The sequence below is a fragment of the Suricata suricatta genome, chromosome 13 (assembly GCF_006229205.1).
Source record: "Suricata suricatta isolate VVHF042 chromosome 13, meerkat_22Aug2017_6uvM2_HiC, whole genome shotgun sequence".
Classification (NCBI taxonomy): domain Eukaryota; kingdom Metazoa; phylum Chordata; class Mammalia; order Carnivora; family Herpestidae; genus Suricata; species Suricata suricatta.
Genome location: NC_043712.1, coordinates 81,894,134 through 81,904,992, shown reverse-complemented (window position 1 = coordinate 81,904,992; position 10,859 = coordinate 81,894,134). Strand labels below are relative to the sequence as shown.

At 43.3% G+C, this 10,859-nt stretch overlaps 1 long non-coding RNA gene across 5 annotated transcripts in view; it reads left to right on the top strand.

The window, feature by feature from the left end:
- Window positions 1–10,859, top strand: part of LOC115276576 — a 39,939-nt gene that overhangs the window by 2,981 nt on the left and 26,099 nt on the right. The gene's annotated exons all lie outside the window — the stretch shown is intronic.

The following is a 10,859-nucleotide window of genomic DNA, read 5'->3' as shown; positions in this document are numbered from 1 at the left end:
TCAGGTGATGGACATTTCGGCTCCTTCCATGTTTTGGCTATTGTTGACATTGCTGGTATGAACATTGGGGTACATGTGCTCCTATGCATCAGCATTTCTGTCTCTCTTGGGTAAATCCCCAGCAATGCTATTGCTGGGTCATAAGGGAGGTCTATCGATAGTTTTTTGAGGAACCTCCACACTGTTTTCCAGAGCGGCTGCACCAGTTTACATTGCCACCAACAGTGTAGGAGGGTGCCCATCTCTCCACACCCTCGCCAGCATCTATAGTCTCTTGATTTATTCATTTTAGCCGGAAGTGTTGAACTCTTGATTTCAGCTCAGGTCATGATCTCATGGTTTGTGAGTTTGAGCCCTGAGTTGGGCTCTACACTGGGTGAGGAGCCTCGCTGAGATTCTTTCTCTCCTGCTCTCTCTTCCTCTCCTCTGTTCGCGCGCGCTCTCTCTCTCTCTCTCTCTCTCTCTCTTTCTCTCTCAAAATAAGTAAGTAAACTTAAAAAATAGTTCTTTCAGTTGGACTGAACTATCTTGTGTCCCTTTGGCAAAACCCCATCTGTGTAGGTTTTTGCTTTGTTTTGCTTTTTGGAATCCCCTTGCTTTCTGTCTCTATAAAGTATTCTAGTCACACCTTTTATACTTCATACTCTAGCCCCAGAATCAACCACTCCTCCATGGAGCCCTACTTCCTGTTAGTGGAAGATGGTATAAGATACCAAGACACTGCTGCTGCGTGCACCTGTTGTGACTCAGTATTCTTGCTTATTGTCTCTTGTCTGACAGGGCAGGGGTCACATCTGTGATGCCACCTCTAGATATTTTCACATGGAACCATCTGTATCTAGATTAAGTTAAACACGAGTGCATACAAATGTCTCCAACTCTCATCCATGGTCACATGGATCATTTTAGCCTCCTCCCCTTGCCTAACTGTGGATCCTCATTCTAACAATGAGAAACCTGGCCCCTGCCATCTGCCACACATTTACTTAATATTCAAATTCCAATATACATGCATGGCAGTATTAGAATTGTTAAGCCATAACCCCACGGGAAACAAATTTATTAAATAGAGTGCCGTGTGTGTGTGTGTGTGTGTGTGTGTGTGTGTGTACACAGCCTCTTAGGTCGGCAACCTCCCCCGCCCCCTTCAGTGAGGTTGTCTCATACATTTGGAATCCAGTTTCTCATGTCGCAGACTACATTCTTCCTGAGATTGCTGACCTCCTAAATGATTTGGTCAAAGTTGCACAGATTAAAGGGAACTCTGTGCTATATTAAGCTCTCTGGGTCTCGGTGAGAGCACAGTGTCAGGAATGTGCCATGATAGTCTCGGGCAGAACAGATTTCCCAGCCTCAAAACCTTCTGTACTTCACCTCGCCAACCCTCCCGAATCTCCCCCGAACTCCAGGCAACTACTGATCTTTTTGCTGTCTTTAGAGTATTTTTCACTTCTATAATGTTATACAATTGGAATCACAAAATGCATAGCCTTTTCAGGCTGATCATTCAATTGTGATATGCATTTTAGGTTCATCTCTGTGCTGTTTTTCATGGCTTGATAGCTTGTTTTTATAGCTGAATGGTAGTCTACCGAATGGATATACAACTTGTTCACCACTCACCTAGCGAAGAACATGCTGGGCTCTTTCACACTTTTGGCAAACACATTCCTCTAAGCAAAGTATGAACCCTCCACAATGTTTGCTCCAAGAGGAGAGCAGAGAATGAAGTGAACATATGCATAAGAGATGCTTAGAACCCCGGGCAGCTTCCTCTGCGAGGATTCCAGAATTCTTGTGCCGGGTCTTGTACCCTCCAGGCAGCATACTGAAGGATCTAAAAAGGATCTAAAAGGATGATGTAACATTAAGGATTCTGCAATAAGATGGCCCAGTGAAGTCACCTTTGGTGAAATTCATGGTCCATAAACCCCACTAAGTGCAATTCCAGTGAGTTTTTCGTCTCTCACTCGCATGCAAGGAGACATTAAGAGATCACAAAAATCCAGAGAAAAGCCTCTAACATGAAAGGTGGGCAGCAATCAAATAGCAAAAGATAGGGAGAGTTGGTTGAACGTCTGACCTCGGCTCAGGTCATGATCTTGCTGTTTGTGGGTTCAAGCCCTGCGTCTGGCTCTGTGCTGACAGCTCAGAGCCTGGAGCCTGCTTCTAATTCTATGTCTCCTTCTCTCTCTGCCCCTCCCCTGCTCACTGTCATTCAAACAAATTTAAATATTTTTAAAAAAGAGCAAAAGATAATGTGCAATAAAGAGGTTCTGACACGAGAAGGAAACTTAAAAATCCTTTTCTTTAAAAACTTCAGAGAGAATATTGCAAAATAGAAAGAACAGCAGTCTGAATGGAGGGGGGGCAGGCTGAGGGAGGGGTCAAGCAAATATGGTCAAGGCAAGGCTGTTGGTTCATGCACCTGATGGGGCAATTTTCCATACTGTCGCTGCATTGCCTGCAACCTTGACGTATGCCTTGATTATCAAAGGGAGCCTTGTAAGACTCCTTTCTATCTCAGAGGGTCTAGGAGTCATTTCTGAGCCTGTCAAAATACATGCTTTACTGTGTGATGCTTTCTAATAGTAAGACTTTCTTATAGATGAGTCAGAAAAATATTTCAAGACATGGCCATTTATTATTTCTATTTATTTGTCCTCTCCCTTTTCTATGCTCAAGCACATATCACGGCTGGGTCTGTGAACATCACCTCAAGAAAAGAGTGTGTGTGTGTGTGTGTGTGTGTGTGTGTGTGTGTGCGTGTGCGTGCGAGTGCGAGTGTGAGAATGAGTGTACATGTATAAGGGATAATTCTCACATGGGGTAGAAATAACCTATGAGAGACTTTGCAGATGTGATTAGTGAATTTAAGACGAGGTCATACTGGATTTATGTGGACTCTAATCCAATGAAGCCTCCTTCTAATGAGAGAAATTAGAGACAAAATGTAGACCCATAAAGAGGGGGGACAGCCACGTGAAGACAAAGGCAGAAACTGAAGCAATGAAGCTGCGAGCCAGGACACGAGCGTTACCAGCAGCCACATGAACCCAGAAGAGGCAAGGATGGCCCCTGCCCGAACCACCTTCCTCACCTGTCAAATAACACTTTCTGTGATTGGAAGCCACCCAGTTTGTGGTACTTTGTTAGAGCAACCTTCAGAAACCAACGGAAGGGGATACTTGTACATACTCAGTCGTCTTGGCCCGACGTTTGACAGAGATTGAGACAGAAGGCTGGGCAGGATGGGGGGCGAAGCAAGGGAGAGAAAAGCAGAGAAGAGCTATGTTCTTATAATAGGGCTTTCCAGAAATAAACAGGGCCAAACCTAAGTTGACAGAGGGACGGACAGACAGGTGATATAAACTGATTTAGCATAAGGAATTGCCTCGCACAAATTATGGAGGCTGACAATTCTCAAGATCTGCAGCTGGGAAGCTGGAGGCCCAGGGTGAGCTCTTGGTGGGCTTCCATTTCAAATGCTGATTGAGTAAGACTCAGAAGAGCCAAGTCCAAGGGCAGGAAGAAAACCGATGTCTCAGTTGGAAGGCAGTCAGGCAGGAGTTAGCTTACTCCCAGAGAAGAATCAGCTTCTTCCAGTCAGTCCTTCAACTGATGGGATAGGGTGTCCTAACGTCCCCACATTGGGGAGGACACTGCTTTGCTCAGCCTACCAATGGCAATGTTAACCTCTCCAGAAACACCCTCACTTACAGACCCAGAATCCTGTTTGACCAAATGTCTAGGCTCCCCATGGCCCAGTCAAGTTACCCCCAAAAGTAACCATTACAGTCCTACTTCTTGACAGGACTGGAGACAGACAGCAAGTCCCTGGGGAACAAAACCCAGTGGCAAATGAATCAGATCCATGCATGGCCCGGAAGACAGACAAAGCTGTCAGCCCGAAGGAGCCTGCATGGATCTGATTTGCGTGGTTCAGCCATAAATGGAGCAACCCAAGGTCATGATAAATAAGGACAGTCTACCCTTTCTATGCGAAGCTTTGGAAATGTTTGAACCTCTCAAACTTGACCTGGTTCTAAATGAAGTTAAATTTCTCACAAGCCCAGCTGAAATAGATCAGTCAGTTCCTAGAATATAAAGGGATAAGATCCCACACACATATCAGTTATCTGGAATTTATAATCTCTGTATAAAGCAACCTCTGGCAAAATAAAATGGCACAGGACACTCCCAAAGCCCTTGAGAGCACCTGAAGGCCTTGCTGCATAGAATATGTTTCAGTGAGTGTTCAGCTAGAAATGGACACTGGGCCATTCTTAAGAAATATGGGGTGCCTGGGTGGCTCAGTCGGTTAAGCATCAGACTTCAGCTCAGGTCATGATCTCACAGTTTGTGGGTTCAAGCCCTGTGTCAGGTTCTGTGCTGACAGCTCAGAGCCTGGAGCCTGCCCCTCCCCTGCTCACATTCTGTCTCTCAAAACTAAACAAACATTAAAAAAAACAATTAAAAAATAGAATTTTCCTGGGGTGCCTGGGGGGCTCAGTTGGTTAAGCGTTCATCTTTTGATTTTGGCTCAGGTCATGATCTCCTGGTTCTTGAGACTGAGCCCCAGATCATGCTCTGTGCTGAAGCATGGAGCCTGCTTGGGATTTTCTCTCTCTCCCTCTCTCTGTGTCCCTCTCCCACTCCTCTGTCTCTGTCTCTCTCTCTCTCAACAAACATTAAAAAAAGAAAGAAACAGAAGTTTGCCTGCACAACCCACATTTCTGATTACACACAGGGCTACTGCAAGCATCTGAAATATCCCTTGATATTAAAGGATGGAGAACACAGGAATGTTCTATGAAGACTTCTGCTTGCCATTGCCAAGACCATATAAGAAGTAAGTCCTTTAGACATAGGTAGGAAAGTTCATGGGAGAGGCGTATAGGATCCACAACCCCCAGCACTAAGTACACCAAACTCATTATACTGTGATGACGCTTCTTACCAGGAACTCAACGTATCCCCAGTGTAAAACGTAGGAAACTGTTAAATCAGGGCTGCATAGTGGAATGACTATGGAATGCAGGCGCTTAAAGATGCTGAGGCCAGTGGCTTAGGACCTAACCCTCAGTAACTGCTCCACTGATTAAGTCACAGGAAGCATCACCAGAAATAAAAAGCATGAGGATAGAGTGCCCTGCAGAAGGCAGGAAGGAAGCTTTGAGTGAAGGGGCTGCTTTTGGGGATATATTTTTGTCCCTGGCCATGGTGGGGTGACCCTGGAAACTATACACTTTGGCGTCAGGAAGGCTGGGGTTTGAATTCCAACCCTGTCACTTTGGGGACCTTAGGTAAATTACTTAACCTCTTGTTTCTTAAAAATAACTAAGTTTTCTTATCCACATCTTCCTCTTCAGAACTTTCATTTCTAATTATGACTTTATACCCTGGCAAGAGAAAGCCATTTGGGTGGAGGGACATTTTCCAAAAATGACACAGCTCTCCAGCCAGGGAGCAATTCCCGGACAACCATTGTTTAAAACAGCAAATAGCTCTTTAGAAAGAATATTAATAAAGCAATTACTTTATAAGCTACTGAATGGACCAACAGAAGAGAGCAGTATGGAGAGATAAGAGAAAGCCTATGAAAGAGCAGGAAGAAGCATTTAGTGGCTCTTCTCAAGTGAGATTCTTGAATGCAGAAGGTCAACTGCCTGTGGCTTCTGAGGCCATAAATTGTGGTCTCTTCTAATCTTGAAAGGCCATTGCAAATATGATTCTCTGTCACTGCAGTGGCTGGGGCTACCTGGGGAAATCACACCTCTGTAGTGCATGTGAAGGAGACTAGTGAGACTGATAAGGGACTGATGAATGGCAGGTTCTTGGCCAATCAGCAGGGCCTACAGAAGATCCAGCTTTTCAGAACCAGCCTCTCGGCCCTTAGTGCCTACCTGATATGGCCACCTGCAGGCCATTAAGCATAGCTCCTGATTGCTCCAGGGTAGGACAACCTTTGATGCAGAGTCCTCATGATACTGAAGAGAACGTCCCCATGAGGTCACCAACATCATCACTCACATCCAGGCACATGTCTGAGGGCTCATTTATTCTCTGACTTTGGGAAGATCAGTCACAAATCTCACAGAGCATCTGACCTGGCCTTTTTGTGTTACAGATGAAGAATTGAAGGTCTGAGGGGAGATGCTGATTTTTTTTTAAGGTGACTGAGAGGACTTACTGTTACTTCCTCATTTTGTCATTGACAGGCTGGATCCAGCTTCCATTTAACCACTTATACATAACCCTCTGTGCTCAGCTGGCCATGGGGATGTGGCTCAGATGGCTGTGGAAGATCAGGACGTAAATGTCGACGTCAGATAGGGCCCAATGTACTTCTTGGCTTATTTACAGCAAAACCTTGGTTTGCGAGCATAATTTGTTCTGGAAACATGCTTGTTATCCAAAGCACTTGTATATGGAAGCAGATTTAAAAAACCGTTGGCTCTGTTGTGATCACATGATATTTGGCATCACATACTACTCATTTTACAAGACATTGCTCGTTGATCGAGTTAAAATTTATTAGAAATGTTTGTTGGTCATGCCAAACACTTGCAGACAAGTTACTCGCAATCCAAGGTTTTCCTGGTATTTGTTCTTAATGTCTTTGAGGAAAGCTATCTACTGAGGGTCTCTGACACCTTATTTCCCATTCCCTGAACTCAGGTTAAGAGGAAAATAATAAAGACCTGGTTGTCTGGTATTTCTAAAGAGTTTTCACATACACTGTGTGGATTTGGGTCTTCAAAAGGACACTGTGTGGCAGGCAGGACGCATAGATTTCCATTTTCTACACACAATTCTGGGAGGACTACAGTCAGACAGGATGAATCATCTCTTCCTATCCCTTGCTTTCTTATCTATCTGAGGAAATCCACCAGGGCCTAGAAGCAATCTGAAGATCTCATTTTTCTTTTCATTTTTGTACCCTTAACCTAGAAGTAGGCAGTCCCCAGTTTTCTTTCTGTTATCACAGAACATATCACGTCTCCCCAAAAAAGGCATGGGCCATGCTCATGCTGCCTGTACATCACACACTCTTTTGACGGCCACTGGCTGTTGTAAATCCTTCCTTAGATAATGGGATTCACAAAAGTTAAAAAAAAAAAAAGTAACCTGGATGTAAAAGCAATGGCTTTCTGTTTTTGTTCCTGTCATATTCACAAAGTCTTTTGTAGAAAAATACCTGTAATTAAGTGGTGCTGGCAAAAAAAAAAAAAAAAAAGGCAATGGATTGCAATTTACTATCACTACTACTATTTCTAACTCATATAGCATTTTAACTGAACACTTTTTTTTTCTATTACTCCCATTTCATAGATGAGGAAATTGAGCTTTAATGAGTTTAGGTGAATTGAATTTCCTGTGTATCTCTATCAGCACTTTGCAAGAGGCTCAACATTTGCTGAATTGAAGAGCATTCACTTCTATATCTCTTTTTGCACTTAATATTCAAATTAATGACTGAACCAGGTTTTTTTTTTTTCTTGGAGAAGTGCACACCACAGAAAGGTGCCTCTGGGAATTCAAATAGCCGCTCGATGTATTAGGCAACTATAAACAAATGGAGATTTGCACAGATGTAATTAAGAATAGAAAATACAAACCTATGTGCAGAGCCATGATGTACAGTCAAATTCACCTGCCTTGAAAGCTCGCATTCGATTGCTCCTCGTTTGATTACCAAGCTGGTGTTTCAATGCAAAGCATATGCTTGTGGGCCCCCAGGTTTGCTGGGCTTATGAATTAGCTAATAACGTTGAAACGAACCTTTTAAGGAGGACTGCTTTATGCCTCAGCAATGCAAACACGGGCAAGTGAAAATATATGCATCTCGATGGGTTATTTTTGTACGGAGGACAAATGTGTAAAAATATGTTTACCAGAAAAAAAATTTCTGGTTTTGACTGTTTGCCAAACGTTACACAAATAATTAGTGATGTTGCTAAATGCTCAGCAGCTCTTCCAAGCCTTCTTTTCTGGCATCAAATATGTTCGTTCTCCAGGATACGGGCGTATATGATATTTTAAAGTATTCATAGACCATAGCTTCTGGCTTGACTTACAAAATGGGCTGCTAATGTTTCATCCCTTTCATTTATCCTTTTCAGTTACTCTCTCATATCTGAGAGCCTGAAAAGAGATGAATGAGATTTTTTTGTCAAAAGTCTGTCTTAGCTTTTCTAAATTGTAAGTAAAATACCCTAAAGCAGTTGTTCATTTTGTCCACATTCTCATCTCCATCATGTATCCTCTTCTCTCGGATGTTTGGAAGGTGAAATTTTGAGGGGTGCCTGGGTGGCTCAGTTGGTTGAGCATCCAACTTGGCTCAAGTCTGATCAGGTCATGATCACATGCTTTGTTAGTTCGAGCCCCGCAGTGGGCTCTTTGCTATCTGGGCAGAGGTTGCTTCAGAGTCTCTGTCCCACTTTCATTTGTGCATTCTCTCTCTCTCTCTCTCTCTCAAAAATAAACATTTAAAAAAGGAAGGTACAATTTCTAATAGAAAGCAAGAAAGCAAAAGTTTAAGGGCAAGAGCACCAGAGCTTGGCTTCATCCCCCACCCAGGGCTACACCCCCACCAAACACTCCATCTAGAAAAGCTAGTATGACCTAGAGACAAGTCTCTTCAGGTCTACTTTCTAGACTCAGTGGGTGGATGTTGCTAATATCAATAAAGTGTTGCTCCAACAGTAAACTTTGGGTCTTACCACCATGTAAACTTAAAATGTCTGTCATTATTGTTTGGTGCCTTGAGTGAAATGGAGCAGGTTTAGGCTATCATTAAAGTAAAAGCCACCCCCCTCTAACTGCCGACCCACCATATCAGCGGTACCAGAGGATGATGCATTTGTCAGTTAGTCTAGCTGGAGACCCACGCCAGCACCTTTGCACTACAGGGAAGCCTGGCCATGAAAGGGCCGATGAGGTGTCACCCTGAGGAATGCATTTTGTTGAAGCCAAAGAGCAGAACTATGTATGATATCTCTTATATCAGAAAAAAAATGTCAGGGAGGAAGAACCCTGCTCAAGGCAAAATGTGAACCATGAGACAGAATGGCAAGTAAAAAATGGGCATAGTTTTGATATACTGATGGGGGTAAAAACCCAAAATGATGGAAGAGCGTGTTAGAGGATAAAGAGACAAGAATAAGGAACTGTCAAATGGAAGGTGGTCTGGATGTGTCCCAGAGCAGAGCACTACGGAATAGCCAAAAGGTAGAGCATATAAGCCTTGTTCTAAAGAGTAGTGAGATCTCCCCATTTTATGCATTCAGAACCTGAGCTGATATACAGAAGTCCACGCACTGCGCAAAGTCCACCCAATGGACCAAAGGTCCTACAAAGAGTGGTTTGGGCTTCACATTCTCACTGTGCAGGCTCTAAAGTCCTGATTCTACCTGAAGACACACCCCGTGGACCCTCCTCCACACAGCCCACCTCTACGAAGGCTGGGAAAATAACGAGACACAGAATCACCCAGGAAAAGGGGAAGTGGAGAAAAGCAAAGGGAGATGGATAGCTTGCAAGAAGAGACATCTACCATTAGAAAATAAATATATCATGTACACTGATGGAAATTAAAAAAAAAGGTGTGATCCAAGAGAAAACTCTTCATATTAGAATCTGGAGAAAATATCCATGCAAATAAAGGCCCATTATTTCCCCCCTCTGCACGGAATAGCTGGCTAGGAGTTTTAACATGGGAGGAAAAACCAGATGGCGGCAGACGGGCTTATTATAGAAAGTCCACTTGCACTGAAGTTTTCTCAGCGCGCTCCATCACTGCTGAGTGAGGTTTTGTTTTGTTTCTTTCTTAAGTGTAGGGCAGGCAAGTACCAAAATTTGTATAAAGTCTGAAACCTTTTCATGAAAATGTTCTATTCAATACCTCCGATACATGATATATGATGCCACCACAGGAAAACTAGTGTTGCTACAGACGTTAATCATAATTATGAAAATTTTTAATTTAAATGTAGGTCTGAACACACAAAATACAGTGCATGGCCATCTGTTAGTTTTCCATCTGGGCTCATTTGCAAAATACATTCTGTTTCGCTCCCCCCTCCCCCCTCTATTTATAATCTTCCCTGGAAAACAAATATGCCTAATCTATGGCATGCCAGAGCTGAAGTTAGCTATTTACAAGTGGCTTTTAATAGACATGGCTACAGTTGAAAGCAGTAACAGAAACTTCAAGGTTTGTGTGTGTGTGTGTGTGTGTGTGTGTGTGTGTGTGTGTGTCTGCAAGAGACCCCTCCTTAGACGGTGTCAGTAGATTTCTCCTTTGAGAGTACCCCATCCCCATGTGAAGATGGCTTTACAGGTTCTCAGTAAGCAACAATTAAAAATGGGGGCACATGGGTGGCTCAGTCTGTGAAGCGTCCAACTTCAGTTCAGGTCAAGATCTCGTGGTTCACGAGTTTAAGCCCTGCGTTGGGTTCTGTGCTGACAGCTCAGAGCCCAGAACCTGCTTTGGATTCTGTGTCTCCCTCTCTTTCTGCCCCTCCCCTATCCATGTTCTTTCTCTCTCTCAAAAATAAATAAGAACATTAAAAAAATAATGAAAAATGCCATATTGCTCTGTCTCTTGGTATTATGCTACGAATAATATCTAAAACGTTAAGCTTTCATAGCAGCATTTTTCACAATAGCCATAAAGTGGAAATACAAATGTCTATCAACAGATGAATAGATAAACAAAATGTAGTATATCCATAAAGGGAGTATTAGTTAGCCATAAATATGAAGGACTGATCGGGGTGCCTGGGAGGTTCAGTCAGTTAAGCATCCAACCTGGTTCAGGTCATGATCTCATGGTATGGCAGTTTGAGCCCCTT